This window comes from Bos grunniens, chromosome 4 (assembly GCF_055505025.1).
Source record: "Bos grunniens cultivar Pamir isolate PY7600 chromosome 4, Bosgru_T2T1.0, whole genome shotgun sequence".
In the NCBI taxonomy this organism is placed as follows: Eukaryota; Metazoa; Chordata; class Mammalia; order Artiodactyla; family Bovidae; genus Bos; species Bos grunniens.
Genome location: NC_141168.1, coordinates 92,676,226 through 92,693,988, shown reverse-complemented (window position 1 = coordinate 92,693,988; position 17,763 = coordinate 92,676,226). Strand labels below are relative to the sequence as shown.

General features: G+C 35.2%; 1 pseudogene across 1 annotated transcript in view; it reads left to right on the top strand.

Moving 5' to 3' along the window:
• The window catches only part of LOC147374535 (histone deacetylase 9-like), a 300,860-nt pseudogene that overhangs the window by 252,044 nt on the left and 31,053 nt on the right, over positions 1–17,763 (top strand). The gene's annotated exons all lie outside the window — the stretch shown is intronic.

Sequence of the window (17,763 nt, the reverse complement as noted above, 5' to 3'; positions counted from 1 at the left end):
TATGTGAAAGGATGTTATGGATTTCACTGGCTCTGTTTGAGCTAATTTATTCAAATAAGATTCAATCTCTGTGCTCTTGTAATCTTTGCAGTTGGCCCACTCCCACCTTCCATAGGAGGATTTCCAATGAGGATGGAATAATTTTTCCTGTGGTCTCCACTTTAAAAGATGATGTATTTCAGAACAGATGCAAGTCAGTTGTATGGAATTACTGTTTTTCTTAATTTATTTGAATTTACTGAAAAATCAAAATGGATGTGTTTTTGTACCTTCCTTCCCTGGTATGCTAATTTGACTGGGAGGCCTTTGATCAGTTTGTTATATGAGTTCTATACCTTGAGGTCAAAGACACTGTTTTCATAGAGCCATTGCTGACACTAGAGGATTGTCACCTAATTTAAAGTTTGAAACTTATGCCTTTTCTCTACATTTTTAGAAAGACCAGGTGTGAAATAGAGGAAGGGATAAAAGTATCATTGGCCAATGTTAACATGCCCATGTGGGTGTATAAATACTAAAAGTTCCAGAAAGTGATAAACTAAATGATTATATTTGGCCACATTGGCTATTTAACCAGTTTCAGTTTTCTGGATGTCTTACGGTAAATTTTTTTTAGTTATTCAGTTCAGTTCAGTCACTCAGTCGTGTCTGACTCTTTGAGACCCCATGAATCGCAGCATGCCAGGCCTCCCTGTCCATCACCAACTCCCGGAGTTCACCTAGACTCACGTCCATCGAGTCAATGATGCCATCCAGCCATCCCATCCTCTGTCGTCCCCTTCTCCTCCTGCCCCCAGTCCCTCCCAGCATCAGGGTCTTTTCCAATGAGTCAACTCTTCACATGAGGTGGCCAAAGTACTAGAGTTTCAGCTTTAGCATCATTCCTTCTAAAGAAATCCCAGGGCTGATCTCCTTCACAATGGACTGGTTGGATCTCCTTGCAGTCCAAGGGACTCTCAAGAGTCTTCTCCAACACCATAGTTCAAAAGCATCAATTCTTCGGCGCTCAGCTTTCTTCACAGTCCAACTCTCACATCCATACATGACCACTGGAAAAACCATAGCCTTGACTAGATGGACCTTTATTGGCAAAATAATGTCTCTGCTTTTCAATATGCTATCTAGGTTGGTCATAACTTTTCTTCCAAGGAGTAAGCGTCTTTTAATTTCATGGCTGCAGTCACCATCTGTAGTGATTTTGGAGCCCCCCAAAATAAAGTCTAACACTGTTTCCACATTTCTCATGAAGTGATGGGACCAGATGCCATGATCTTCGTTTTCTGAATGTTGAGCTTTAAGCCAACTTTTTCACTCTCCACTTTCACTTTCATCAAGAGGCTTTTTAGTTCCTCTTCACTTTCTGCTATAAGGGTGGTGTCATCTGCATATCTGAGGTTATTGATATTTCTCCCGGCAATCTTGATTCCAGCTTGTGCTTCTTCCTTATAATACCCTAAATACTGCCTGTTCCTTTTGTTGGATGTCTTCAATTACATAAGCATGATCTAAAATTTTTTCATCTTGAACTCAAAGAGATTTAAGTAATCTATGTCTTTATGTATTTTTTAATTGAGAAATCTCAGGGATATAAGCAGAAATATAGATTTTTCATGAAATATTTTAAGGGCAACAGATGGATTTGGTATATTGAACTCTGAAAAGTAAATTTTGATGTGTCAGATCTACCAGTATACAAAGGAGACAATGAGAAGAGAAAGACAGATTTTTTAAATCACAAATGAAAGAAAAATATATATGTGTTGTGCATTAGAAGTCATTTGAAAAAAGGAAATGAAAATGTAATACTTGAAACAACTTAGGAAACAAAAGGTTCTTCTCACTTTCATTGACAATATAATTTATAATCCATGGTCTGGATTTCTGTATTTTTTTCCAGTTCAAAGGTCATCATGACTAACAGCATGATTACATTGAAGTTTTAAGTTTCATTCCTTTATAGAAACTAACCTATAAGGCACACTGCACGCACCTCACGACTGGAAAAAACGCATGCATGTTGTTTTCATAGTAGTTTTACGTGGTAGGCTCTAAGTAAGAAAATAAAAAAGGATGTCTTTCAGGATACCAATTATTGCAATTTCAAATCCCATTTTCCTCCAGACTCCCCTTTCAGGTGATTAATAGGATAATTATAACTTATTATCTGGGATTTCACTTTTACAAGTAACAAAATATAGTAAAGCTTGAGCTTGAAACGTTGGCAGAACCTACTCTGGCTTCTCAACACTGAACATGCAATTGAACTCAAATTAAGAAGGTCAAGAAGGGCTTTTTTGAGAGACTCTGTGCTTTGTCAGATGTATTTATTCATGTGCAGAGGATTAGAATTCATAAACATTTTGCCAGTTTTTTTTTTTAATGCTGTTTCTTTTCCTTGTTGTTCTTGGCTAGGCCATGTCAATACAGCAAAATGCTGCTTCATATGACTTATTATCAGCAGAATAATATGTATTACATAACCCAAAGGGATTGTAAAATCAGCAAGAACTGTTGGCTCTGCATCTCAGTGTAGATACGTAAATGGGTACCACAAACAATTTTTTTTAATTAAGTTATCTGAGTGTCACACCCCAAATAGGCATTTGTTCTTTTTAAATATGTTTTATCATGAAAGTGATCTAATTAGCAAAACATCTCTTAACTATTCTTTTGAGAAATATGCACAAGGTCAGTCAAAATAATATACTATTGGATTAAAACTAATTTGAGCATGGTACAGGAAATTCCTTGAGGCAAGTGATTTTTGAAGACATACCAGAATTCTTTTTTTTTTCTTGGCAAAGTTCATAACTTAGATTTATCAGTCCAATCACTGTATGATGATTATTTTTGAACTTCTCTAATGAAGCACTTAGAAACTGAGCAGTAAGACATTAAAGTGACTGTCTAAATGTGAAGATTCAGGTTGTTTGGGATAGCATCAGAGATACTTGTGTGAATAGTCGTGTGGTTTCTTCGTGATAATAATAGAAACATCTGTGAAGTTCTCAGAGAAACTGATTTTGGTGGCTGGCATTTGTGCTAGCTGGCCGACAATGTCACAGTTGCTTTAAAGCCATATTTGCCTAGTGTCAGGCAAAGCCAATTAGGAGCACCCTAGGTTTCTGCTGCTGAAAGAAATTTTCTTAAGAGGTGAGAAAAGCTTAGGCAGTTGGCATGCCTATGGAATTTAAAATGAAAACACTGAAGAACTTAGGTAAAAAGAAAAGAGGACAAAGAGAGAACATGGCTATTAAAAGACCACCTGTCAAAACAGAATAAAGGACAGTTGTAAGCTTGTGAGGAATAAAAGAAAACAAATTGCCATAGACATGGAAGCTGTCGAGATGATGCTACAGCTCCAGTCCTGGAGGTTCCACACTTAGCATTTGAGTCTATAGCCTGTCTTTTCTTTTCTTTTTTTTTTTTTTTATAGCCTGTCTTTTCTTAATCTCCCTCAGTCTTATTAAGGTCCGGCTTCTAGGCCTTTCTCCCTTCCCTCTCTTCCTCTCTCCCTGCTGTGTCCTGTTGCCTAGGCTCAGCTGCTTGGATTTCAGCAGCAGTGGCTACGTTTAGTGATTGTGTATGTTGATAATCCTCCAAGATGACTTTTTTGCTCCAAAGGTGCTGAAAAAGTCTCTTGAATTGGCTTAAAAGTGTTGACAACCCCCACTGAGGTGAACTCTTGAGGTGTTGTCTGAATTGCTCATCAGGGGTGTGTTTGTATTAGATTGTGAACGGAGAACTCATTTTACCATATTTTTCATCCTCCAGATTGTGTATGGCTGACTCCATTGGGGAACTGGTGTGAATCGAGGAAAACTTACAAGCTCCTAAATAGTTGCAAGTCATGAGTAGAGAAAGGGAGAAGTGAATACAGGGAAAATAATCCAGAACAATCTTTTTCATGGTCTTCTCTTAGACTTTGAAACCTGTCCACACTCTGAAAGAGAGTGGATAATCTAAAGAGTTAAAATGTTTTAAAGAAAGGGAGAAGTGAATACAGGGAAAATAATCCAGAACAATCCTTTTCATGGTCTTCTCTTAGACTTTGAAACCTGTCCACGCTCTGAAAGAGAGTGGATAATCTAAAGAGTTAAAACGTTTTAGAAAATATTATTTGAAGATACTCTGTATCGTAGATGTAGCATGTGGATTTGTATTTCTTACAAGCTTATGAGAAGTAGAGCCGAAGTAATTGTGGAGTTTTCTGCTTATTTAGTTTAGCAAATGCCAGTTAAAGTAGAAGTTATCTGGATAATTCAAAACTCCATCATGCAGGTCTTCTGTACTGTTTGTCTTTAGGCTTTTCAGAAGGTGTTAAGGGGAATGTAGACGGGGAAGCTGGATGCTTCATAGGGTTCTGGTTACCAATAAAACAAAGAAAGCATTTCTTTTCAGTGGTGAAGCAAATATGTTATGACATTCATTTATCCATCTATTCATTAAATAGTCTTTTATCAGACTTAAATGTTATACCCATAAGTTCTAATACAATAAAAGTAAAAGAAATATAAACAAAGTATTTGGGGAATGTAATGTCAGATCCTTTATTTTTAACTGTGTGAGGACAGAAGAATATTTTAATAGAGGAAGTAACTTTTAACTTTGGTCTTGAATAAAAATTGTAATCTGACAAGCTAAAATCTAAGCAAAGGAGTTCTCTCTTAAAATAGAGATACCTAGATAAAGATGTTAGGATTTCTTGGAATTGTGGCTGGCTCTTTGTTGAGTTTGTTTTGACTTTGGCAGAGGAGAGACTACTTTGAGTGGAATAACAGTAAATAATGAGGGTGGATCAGTAGAGTGGAATCCTGTAAGGAATTAGAATTGCTATGGAAAATGTGGAAGACTTGAACAAATGAGTTCTATTCTTGGGGGTTAAAAAAAAAAACAGTGTATGATTTTTGAATAAGGCAGTCTTCTACCAAAAAAGAAAAAAGTTCATTGAGGAAGTAGGTTTGATTCCTGTGTAGGGAAGATTCCCTGGAGAGGAGGGCATCACAATACATTCCAGTATTCTTGCCTGGAGAATCCCTTGGACAGAGGAGCCTGGTGGGCTACAGTCCATAGGGTCACAAAGGGTCAGATACGATTGAAGCTACTTAGCATGCACGCATGCATTGAGGGAAATAATCATTAGGAACAATTTCCCTCAATTATCAACCAACAAAATGACAGTCTATCAGTGCAATGTTAGGGCTGGCTTTTTTTTTAATTAATTAATTTTAATTGGAGGATAATTTTTTGACAATACTGTCATGGTTTTTGCCATACATTGACATGAATCAGCCATGTATATGTATGTGTCTCCCCGTCCTGAACCCCCGTCCCACCTCCCTCCGCACTCCATCCCTCTGGGTTGTCCCACAGCCCTGGCCTTGAGTGCCCTGCTTCATGCATCAAACTTGCACTGGTCATCTATTTTACATATGTTTCAATGGTATTTAGAGCTTCCTCTTAATGGCTCATGAGACCTAAGTGTGTGTCTCTCCACTTAAATCTGAGTTCAGTGATATCACATTGTTAGCTTGAAATAAGCCCTGGTGGGAGTATTTACACCATGGCAATCAGCAAATGCTATGAATACAAATTACAGCTATTTTTGAGTCAGCTGTTAAACAGTTAGCACTGTACCACTGCTACATGATATGAAATGGGTCTTCTTAGCAGAAAAGTCAACATTTCAAAAACAGTATAGTAAGAATACTGTTCTACTTAACAAAAAGTTAAGATAAACACATGCAAATCATCAGACTAAAGAAGATAAAATTAAAAAGCCAGTGAGGATAAGACAAGAATCACAGACAATGAAACATGAGGACTTACAAAATGTAGCTATCAGATTTAAACTTATTTTGTAAAACAGGGACTTGGAAACAAGATTTTTTGCTTATAAAATGAATTAAGCTTCTTTTTTTAATCAATTATGGATGTCTAGATTATGGACGTTATGTTAGGAAACTACACACAAAACACTGACCACACATCCCTTAAATGTTACTGAAACTTCAGTTTAACACCCACATTTTAATATATGTAGTATTTTCCTAACTCAGCTGTGCATTTTGAAATGTTTTCTCATTATATTGCAAAGTTACACTCTAACCTCAATGTTTAAACAAAATATCCATAGTCTGAATTATGCAACTATTTGTACTCATTATCCTTTTTCTAACAGGCCATTATTCCTCCTCCTTTTTACCTGTAAGTTCATTTTTAATTATTTAGTTATTCTCATAGATAGTTAAATATGCCACTGTGTCCAAACTTTCCAGTTAAGTATCATGGAAACTGTGGTATTACTATTTGGATATGATACTAAACAGAGGCACTTCCTTATGGTCTTCCTCCTTCCATTCACTGGCTAATACATTGTGTAAGCTACATGTCTCTGAGCTGCAATAGCTTTGGGTAGAACTCACGTAATAGAGTAATAACCACTGTAATAATCTGTTAGGCTAGCCCACTTGTTCCTGTTATTTTTTAAAGGAATCCTTCAGTATCTCCTGTGAATTGAATGTCCATGACTGTACCTTTTGCCTCTTGGTCCTCCTGATATTCTCATAAGATATGTTAGGCTTATATCACGTCCCTTGGCCAGAGATGTTTCTTTATTGCTGTGTGATGTCGCCATTGTCTGTATGAAGGTAGGTTGCAGGCAGATTCAGTCTGAATAATCTCAGTAGTCTGTCAGTATAGTAACTTGATGATCTGTAGAATCTGTTCTGATTTACTTTCCCCCCCCATCTGTTTAGTCAAGGATTTTAATGACTCCAAATGAGTAAAGAGTTATTTGGAGAATGACTCATGAATCACAATATGGATAAAATTATATCCAGATTTACTTAAGCAATCAAATTAAACATATACAACTAATTGCAGACATCTCTAAGATAATTATTTAAATGATAGCTGGGTTTTAACCACCAATCCCTCCTCACTAGGGAATTGAAAATAGTTCATCAGCATGGAGGGTCAGGTCTATATGACAGTCTGCTGCCCTTATCCTCTTGGTCTTGATCATCATATTCTTCCAAAATTCCACAATATCTTTGGTCCGGACAGCTGAACGCTTTCTCTGTTTCTTTTCTGAGTTGCTTTGCATGTTATAGGGGACTTTCAGTTCCCTTTGTAAGTGAATTTGTGGCCTGTATTTAAGAATATAACTTGTTCTTGCTGCAAAATCTATAATCTCACTTTTTTTTTTTCTTAGATGTGCCATAATATAGTAGAAAAAGCATGGACTCAAGAAGTAGAAGTAGACTTAGTTTCCCTCTTCCCTTATGCTAGAAAACATAGTCTCTTTTTAAATTGCTTTTAATTATTCAATATAATATTTATCCAGGAAACTGGTTTAGGCATGAATGTACAACTCAGAAATATCACAAATACGACACATATATAACCATCAACGGGGACAATAACTTCAGTACCTCAATAGTTCACATACACACTTTCCCAATTAGTACTTCCTTTCTCTTTTCTGAACGTAACCAGGTTTTTAGTTCTTAACATAAGATTTTAATTTACCTGTTCCTGTTTTTGAGATTTATATACATGAAATCATACTATAGATACACATGCCTTTGCATCCAACTTCTTTTGCTCAACATTGTGGGATTAATCCATGTTATTGCAGCTAGCTATAGTTTCTTCATTTTTATTATTAGATTCTATAAAAAGAATTTCCAGGACAATGTCATGATTTATTTATCTATTCACTTTTAATGAATATAGGGAATTTTTTTTAGTTTAGGGACCATTAGTAACAGTGCTGTGATAGACATTTTATATATCTTTTTGGTACATTTGAACACACATTTTTGTTCAGCATATATCTAAAGGTAGAATTATTGCTGGGTCATGAAGTATCCATATATTTATTTTTTTGTAGAAAATATCAAACTGCTTTCCATGGGGGTTGTCACAATTCATACTCTATCAGCAGCATAATACCTATTTCCATTATTCTGTATCCCACCAAGTCTTGGCATCAGCAGACTTTTTAAATTTTAGACATTTAATTGGGTATATAGTAGTATATAATCATGGCCTTGCCTTTCCAGAATACTAATGAACTTAAGCAGCTCTTCTGTTTATTATTTGTACATCCCTAGTGGAGAAGGCAATGGCACCAGTACTCTTGCCTGGAAAATCCCATGGATGGAGGAGCCTGGTGGGCTGCAGTCCATGGGGTCGCTAAGAGTCAGACACGACTGAGCGACTTCACTTTCACTTTTCACTTTCACTTTTCACTTTCATGCATTGGAGAAAGAAATGGAAACCCACTCCAGCATTCTTGCCTGGAGAATCCCAGGGACGGGGGAGCCTGGTGGGCTGCCGTCTACAGGGTCTCACAGAGTCGGACACGACTGAAGTGACTTAGCAGCAGCAGCAGCAGCAGTGGCTCAGATGGTAAAGAATCTTCCTGCAATTTGGGAGACCTAGGTTTGATCCCTGGGTTGAGAAGATCCCCTGGAGAAGGGAATAGCTTTCCACTCCAGTATTCTTGCCTGGAGAATTCCAAGGATAGAGGAGCCTAGCAGGCTGTAGTCCAGGCAGTTCCAAAGAGTCAGACACAACTAACACTTTCACTTTTTCACCTACTGAAGAACGTATTCAGGTTTTTTGTTTACTTTCAGACTATCTTTTTTTCTTTTTTAACTGATTTAAGCAGCTCTTTGTAGAGTCTGTTGCTGGTTTCATATGTTGAAGTATTTTATCTGTCTTTTCACCTTCTTAATCGTGTACATTGGTAAATAGTACTACATTGAAAATTACTTTTATTTATTAATCATTTCCTTTAGCATTAATTCTTTTTGAATTCTTTCCGTTTATTCCAAATCCTGAACGTATTCTGTAATCTCGTCTTAAAGATTTTGCCTGAACATTTAGATGCACATTCTTCAGGAGTTGAATATGTATACAGCGTAACATAGAAGTTAAGTTTTTTTAAACTTTTTCTTGTGGTATAGGTGATTTACAATGTTGTGTTAATTTCAGGTGTACAGCCAAGTGAATCAGTTATACATGTATTCACTTTTTAAAATTGATTTATTTTTTATTGAAGGATAATTGCTTTTATGCCATTACAGAGTATTGAGTAGAGTTCCCTGTGCCATACAGCAGGTTCTTATTAGTTATCTATTTTATGTATAGCAGTGTGTGTGTATGTTTGTCTCAATCTCCCAGTTTATCCCTCTTCCCCCATCCCCTGGTAACCATAAGTTGTTTTCTACATCTGTGATTCTGCTTATGTTTTATAAATAATTTCATTTGTACCCTTTTTTTGGATTCCACATGTAAGTGATATATGATATTTGTCTTTTTTTGACTTACTTAGTATGACAGTCTCTTCAAGTGCATCCATGTTGGTGCAAATGGCATTATTTTGTTCTTTTTCATTGCTGAGTAATATGCCATTGTACAGGCTTCCTAGATGGCTCAGTGGTAATGAATCTGCCTTCTAATGCAGGAGAAGCAGGTTCGATCCCTGAGTCAGGAAGATCCCCTGGAAAAGGACCACTGTAGTATTCTTGCTTGGGAAATCCCATGGACAGAGGAAACTGACAGGCTAAAGTCCATGGGGTCACAAAAGAGTTGGACATGACTTAGTGACTAAACAACAACAATAATGTACCATTGTATATATGTACCGTATCTTCTTTATTCATTCCTCTGTTGATAGACATTTAGTTTGCTTCTATGTCCTGATTATTGTGAATAGTGCTGCAATGAACATTGGGGTACATAAGGTTTTTTAATGTGAATATATATTTAATCTAGTACCATATATTGAAAAGACCATTCATTTCTTATGGGTCAGCAGTGGTGTCTTTCTACATATATACATGGAGACTCTAAACTTCTCCACGGGTCTCATTTTCTATCCTTGTGACACTGTCAAACTATCTTTACTTCATAGTGGTATAGGAAATCTTGATATGTGGGAGAAGAAATCTCCCAGTTTGTTTTTCTTCAAAACAGTCTTGGTTACATTTGTCCCCTCTGTGTTTTTGTATGCAATTGTAGAATAACCTTGTGCAATTTCATACACAAGTGTTAATCTCTCAGTTGTGTCCAACTCTTTGCAACCCTGTGGACTGTAGCCCACCAGTCACTTGTCCATGGCATTTTCCAGGCAAGAATACTGCAATGGGTAGCCATTCCCTTCTCCAGGGGATCTTCCCAATCCAGGGATTGAACCTGGGTCTCCTGCATTGCAGGCAGATTCTTTACTGTCTGAGCCACATAAATATATGGATTTAGTTCACCATTAAAGGCAGAGATTATCACATAGTAATAAAAATACTGTTAAAAGGCACACTTCCTGTGATATAATGACAAAGAAAGTTGGAAGATAAAAAGTGAAGAAAAAGTTAAACTACAGAAATACACAAAGGAAAACTTACATGGCTATACCAGTATCAGTTAAGTGAACTTTAAGACAAAGAAAAAACAACTAGAGATATACGGTTCACAGTTCAAATATTCTGTTAACTGGTAAGATAAAAAATTCAAAGTTATAATTTAATAACAGAGCTTCAAAACATAGCAAGAAAACATTGAATGAAACAAATGGAAGGAATAATTAATACCACAATCATAGTGATAGACTTTAAGATACCTCTTTCAGTAGCTGATAAAGAAGACAGTAAAAAGGGGAGTATGTATAAGATTTAAGCACCTCAATAAACATGCCTTAATTGAAATATATAATTGGCCATACCCAGTAACTGCAGAATATCATTCTTTTCATGGACACTTGTAAAGTTTTCAAAAATAGATTATTATATTTGTGGATGTACTGCAAGTTTCATTAAATGTCAATTAATTGATTTCATGCAGAGTATAATATCATAGTGAAACTAAACTAGAATATATATTACATAACATAAACAAATAGAAAGATATCCCACATTCATGGATTAGAAGACTTTATATTGTAAAAACGCCCATACTGTCCAAAGTGAGCTAGAGATTGGATTACAATTCCTATCAAAGTCCCAATAGCATTTTTTTACAGAAATAGAAAAAAAATTCTAAAGTTCATATGTAATCACAAAAGACCACAAATGAAAAGGCAATCTTGAGAAAGAGGAGCAAAGTTGGAAGCTTAATGTATCCTGATTTCAAAAAAATTACAAAGCTACAGTAATCAAAATAGAAATAAATCCTCACATATATGTCAACGGATCTTCAAAAGAGTGCCAGGAATGCAAAATGGAGAAAGGGTTGTCTCTTGAACAATGATATTGGGGAAACTAGATGTCCACTTATAAAAGAATGAAACTGAAACTTTATCTTGCTCCATACACAAAAATAAACTGGTAAGAGTTAAATACTTTAACATAAGACCTCAAACTATACAAATCCTAAAAAGAAAATAAGGGTTAACTTTTGTGACTTTGCTCTTAGCAGTAATTTCATGGATATGATGCCAAAAGCACTGACAGCAAAGCAGAAAGAGCCAGTGGGACTGCATCAAACTAGAAAGCCTGTGTACAGCAAAAAAGAGAATTAACAGAGAAAAACAACAACCTGTGGGTGGGAGAAAATATTTGCACACTGTATATCTGATCAGGTGTTCATATCCAAATTATATAAGGAACACTTAACAGCTCAGTACTAAAATATAATAAACCTGATTTTTAAATGGGCTAAGGATTGAATAGACATTTCTCCCAAAAAGATATGTTAGTACAAATCACCATCAGTTATATGAAAAATGCTTAGCATCACTCATCAGGGAAAAGTATGTCAAAACCACAATGAGATATCACTTCCATGTGTCATAATATCAGGATGACTATTATAAAAAATGGAAACAGTGACAGATTTTATTTTCTTGGGCTCCAAAATCACTGCAGCTGGTAACTGAAGCCATGAAATTAAAAGACGCTTGCTAACTGGAAGAAAATCTGTGACAAACCTAGACGGCATATTAAAAATCAGAGACATTACTTTGACAACAAAGGTCCATATAGTCAAAGCTATGGTTTTTCCAGTAGTCATGTATGGATGTGAGAGTTGGACCATAAAGAAGGATGAATGCCAAAGAATTGATGCGTTTGAACTGTGGTGCTAGAGAAGACTCTTGAGAGTCCCTTGGACTGCAAGGAGTTCCAACCAGTCAATCGTAAAGAAATCAACCCTAAATATTCACTAGAAGGACTGATGCTGAAGCTCCAGTACTTTGGCCACCTGATACGAAGAGCCAACTCACTGGAAAAGACCCTGATGCTGGGAAAGACTGAAGGCAGGAGGAGAAGGGCGTGACAGAGTATGAGATGATGGGATGGCATCACCGACTCAATGGACATGAGTTTGAGCATACTCTGGAGATAGTGAAGGACAGAGAAGCCTGGCGTGCTGCAGTCCATAGGGGTTGCAAAGAGTTGGACACACCTGAGCGACTGAACAGCGCTATTAAGGGGAAAAAAAAAAAGACAACAGGTGTTGGCAAGTACATGGAGCAAGTAGAACTTTTGCACTCTGTCAATGAAGATACAAAATGGTACAACTGCTATGGGAAAGAGTAGAGAGGACCCTCAGAAAGTTAAATGGAGTACTACCATGTGATCCAGCAGTCCCACTTTAGGATATTTATTCAAAAGAATCGGAATCAGGATCTCAAAGAGATACTAGCACTATGAACATTGCAGTGCTATCCACCATAGCCAAGATATAGACACAGCTAAATGTCCATTGACAGATGACTGAATAAGTAAATGTAATAGATGCATACAATGGAATACTAGTCAGTGTTTAAAAGGAAGCAAATTCTGCACTATGCAACAACATGGATAAACCTTGAAGACATTATGTCAAGTGAAATAATCCATTTGCAAAAAGACAGACATTGCATGATTCCACTTACATGGTATATAAAATAATTAAATCCATAAAATCAAATAGTGGAATGGTGGTATCAAGGGATGAGGAGAAGGGCAATTGGGGAGTTATTAATCCATGGGCATAAGATTCCATCAAGCAAGATGAATAAGCTCTAGAGTTGTCCTCTACAACATGGTACATATAGTAAGTAATAATGTATTGCATACTTAAAAAGTGTGTTAAGTAGTTAGATCTCATGTTAAGTATTCTACAATACAATTAAAAATAAAATACTGATGATACAAAATAAAAAATAAGACTAAAAAATAAAGTGGTTGTATAATTTGAAATAAAAAGACAAATAGAAAATCTATATTTGGAGATTTCAAAATACAGTCTCTCATGTGTCAAAAAAAATCATGGTAAAAATTAGTATTTTGAGCTGAAGTATTATGGAACTATAACCTGAATTTACAGACAAATGTAAGCTTTAAATGCATATATTGAAAGAAAGCTTAAAATTACAGAAACACAGAACTCAAGAAATTAGAAAATCAAAGCACAAATTAAACATGGAGTGAGTGAATGAAATATAAAGAAAATAAAAACAAGCATACAATATATAAGATTAATAATGTCAAATTTTAGTTCTTTGAAATAGTTCTCAACATTGACAGATTGGTTGAAACATTGGAAAGATTGGTTGAAAGAGAAATCCTACATTACCACCTCTCTGAATGAAAAAGGGAACTTTACTAGAGATTTTAATGCATTAAAAGGATTATAAGAGAATTGTTTTTTTAAAACCTCATGTAAAAGAAAATTGAAATTCTATTTGAAATGGAAAAAATCCTTGTAAGAATATAAGCTTGCAAAAACTGAATCAAAAAGCCAGAAAACTTGAACACTACTATAATTAACAAAATTGAATCTTCAATACTAAATATACCTGCAGAAAACACCAGACCCATATGGCTTCATCAGTGTATTCTGCTAATAATTTACATTGTTTTAGACTAAAGGGAAAGATGGGAAAAGAATATTTCACAACTGTTTTTTTTTTTTAACTAGTATAATATAGATACCCAAACTGAAAATAATTTTATAAGAAAAGAATATTACAGGAAAATTATGCTCATAAAGATAGTAATTAAAACCCTGTACAAAATATTAGTAGTTCATCATTATCTTAAAAACCCATAATTGTGTTTAGGCCACAAATGTAACATATTAACATTCCAAAATTAGTTGTTATAATTCACCACATTAAGGGGATGAAGAAGAAATGTGACCATTTCAATAGATGTTTAAAAATTAGTTGAAAAATTAAATACTGAATTATGAACTACTTTTGGTAAACTGGGAATAAAAGGGAAATTTATTAACTTGATAAAGGATATCTACAAATATTCTATAGTATGCTTCAAATTTAAAGGTGAAATCTGAGAAGTTTTCTTTGAAATAAAAAAACATGACAAAGGTGCCTACTCTCACTGCTTCATTTTACCATTATATTTGTGGTCCCAGACAGTGCAATAGGGTAAGAAAAAGAAATTAAAAAATAGTAAGATTGGAGTGGCATAAATAAATCATTATTCATAAGATATGACTGTATATTTAGAAATCCTATACAAAATCATTTATACATTATTAGAATTAATAAGTTTAGCAAAATTGATTAATTTAAAAATCAGTTAAAACATCAATTAAAATCAATTATTTTGATTTAAAAATGAATTATCTTTGTTGATTTTCCTGCTCTTTTAGTCTAAAAACATGCCCTGATTATGGCAGGCAACTAAGAGGAAGAATCTGCTCCATTTAGGTTAGTTGATTTTGGAGAGCCACCTAAAGCCTATCTCCCATGTTTTAAGGGTACCTGGTGGGTCAGACATTAAAGAATCTGCCTTCAATGCAGAAGACCTGAGTTTGGTCCCTGGATTGGAAAGATCCCTTGGAGAAGGAGATGGGAACCCATTCCAGTATTCTTGCCTGGAGAATTCCATGGAGACTTGGAATTCCATGAAGACTTCAGTCCATGGGGTTGCAAAGAGTCGGACACAACTGAGTGACTAACACTTTAACTTGTTTTCTTTTTCCCCATGTTTTCTTTCAATTAATCCTTTCTCCATTCATTCAACTTTTTTTTTTAGTGCCTATTATATACTAGGCCCTATCTTTGCCTTTACATTGGTTACAACAAAATAGAGTATGACACACATGGCTGATTACAATACTGTGTGTTGAGTAAACCAGAGTATTTGTGTGCAAAGGAGACAAGGAGGTGGAAGCAATTTGCTCTATCAGAGGATTTTAGACAAGAGTTCAGAGCAGGCAGTGTTTGTGTTAGTCCTTGAATGCTTTAGTAAGGTTTCAGTTCAAAGAAGGATGGGGAAAATAAAATTCAGAGGGAACAGAATACATAAAGGTGTAAGAGTGTAAAAATACTTGGCATATCTGAGAAATGTAATATAAAAGCTAAGATTAGTTAGTAGATCATTTGCTTGGTTGATGTGTGCATCTATCCTCGCGTACCTGTTATATTTTGTAAAATCTGATTAGCTTTTTTTTCTGTTCTTTTCTGAATCATGAAAATGATAGAGATGATTTCCTTGTCTCTTAAGTACAAAGTAAGTTTTGAGCTTCTCCAAGAATACCCTTGCCTATTTCCATTAGTGCCAGCAAAAATGATTTTTGATATTTTAAATGATCTGGTTCTAAAGAATCTAAAAATTATTTATTCACAACATTATAATGGCCACAACTTTTATGATGCATTAAAATAGCTATAGTACTTAGAAATTACATGGTATGTGCAACTTAACAAACATCATCTGAATTGTATTAATACAGTATTGTAACTTTCTGTAAAAGATACAGAAAAACAAATATCCCTGTATTGAGTCTGAAAATCTATATTAAGAATTGCTGTAATGATTGCATTTAAGCTTTAGATATAGGAAATCTAGACGAGAGCTTCAGATGTCAAGAAGTTGTGCTAAAATCATCTAGTGTATCCTACAACTATTATTACTTGATGGAATTGTGCAAAAAAGATGGCAGGATAGGTGTGATTTCCTACATCTGCATCTGTTTTATCTAGTATAAAACATGAAGAAGTTCTTGAGTTTGCATAAATTATTGCAATACTTCCTTATTTATCTTTTAATAGTTCTTACTAACATTGAGTAGCCTCATTGCCAGTATTTTTGCTACATATTATCAGCCAAACTAAATACATAATACAGCTTTACTGTATATTCTTTTTTCTCCAATTTTATAAAATATGACTATTATTTTATTACAGCTAGTTATTAGATTTTACTAATAATGACCAATACTCATAAATATTTATAAAATAGATGCTTTAGTCACATGTTTTAGAGCTTATAATTGTGAATTATTAAATCAGCAAACTCTTCTAGAGAAGATAACTCAATTCTGTGGTCCTCTAGACAAGGTTTTAATTTTATGAAAACAGAATCTAAATGTTGCTTGCCTTCTTGCCAGCTGAGAGTATTACCCACTGCCTTCTCAGAAGAGCTACTAGAGAAAAAATAAAGAACCTACATTGAGAACCATGTGAATTCAACTCTGTCTATGTGTATACATTCAAAATGAAACAAATTGGGCAATTTACTGAAGGTTAAATCCTCTAAATGACATTCACCTAAAACATGCAGGAAAACAGTTTGGGAGGCTTAAATTATCAGTGTAATTGCCTTAATTCTCTAGGTTACTTTCATAAATAGACACAACTTTATCGTATCTAACTGAGGATTCCAAACTGGAGGTTTAGGGCTGTTTGTATTTTTACTCTTAACACCCTGAATCACCTTTATTTTCTACATAACCTAAGTCCTAAAAATAGCCCACAGACCTAATGTGAGAGCATTCCAGAACTGAGGTTTTCACGTTCATGCTCGGCTGTAGCTCCCGTTCCAGGAGCCAGCGCCTTTCAGCGTGTCAGCATGTCCACCCTGAAGTTGCAGGAAAGCTTTTCTAAGAACCAAATATGCTGATACAATGTTGTGCCTTTGTTCTTAAGTACTCGAACACAGAATGATATTTCAGAACGTTTTATTAGGAAAGTCTACCTGATTTCTATGAAAAATTTTTCTCTAAGCCCCGAGACAGAAGTGAAAGGAAAGATTATTTATGAGCAAGGTAGCTCAACCCTGTCTAATTCTTGGGTAAGAGTTTTCCAAGTAACCTTCCGTTTATGATTCAGGAGTTCCTCTGAGTTAAGAGGGTGTTACTAGGGTAACATATTTTTTTAAGATACTATCTGAAATACCAAATTTTTTAAATGATTTTTAACCAATTTTAAGTGGTTAAAACTGCAGAACGTTTCACTATTTTTTTTTTTTTTTCTTTCCCCTCTGGCCAAACTATATTGCAAGTAAACCTTTTGATGTTTTAAAAGTTTTTCTTAGGCAGCTAAGAAAAACACCCTGGAAAGTTATATTTAGTGAATCTACCCACGTATAAATATCCCTGAGCTAGTCTGCTATCCTATGGCATCTGGAAGAAAGGTGTTATTGTTGTAGATTCCATGACTGAAGTATAGAATAATCAATTCAAAGAGACCCTGGGGGGAAGATTCACTCGCATATGCTGTGGAAACTTGGAATCTGGAGTTTTTTATATTCTTTTTTTTTTCCCTACAGATGAAGGGATATAGATGAATTCATGGTTTAGCACAATGTCTAATGACATCATTTCCCATTCTTGCCTTATAATAGTTTGGTATGTTTGAGACTACTAGCTTTAAATTTACCAAAAAAGCTTTTTTTGTGGTTGTCAGTCCCTTTTTTACTATTACTTTCCTTGCTTTCTGGGTCACAATAGCTAGACAGCTATTTTGTTTGTAAGCGCTCTGGCTGTGTAGTTCGTCCTGCTCCACACCAAGCCATATCACCA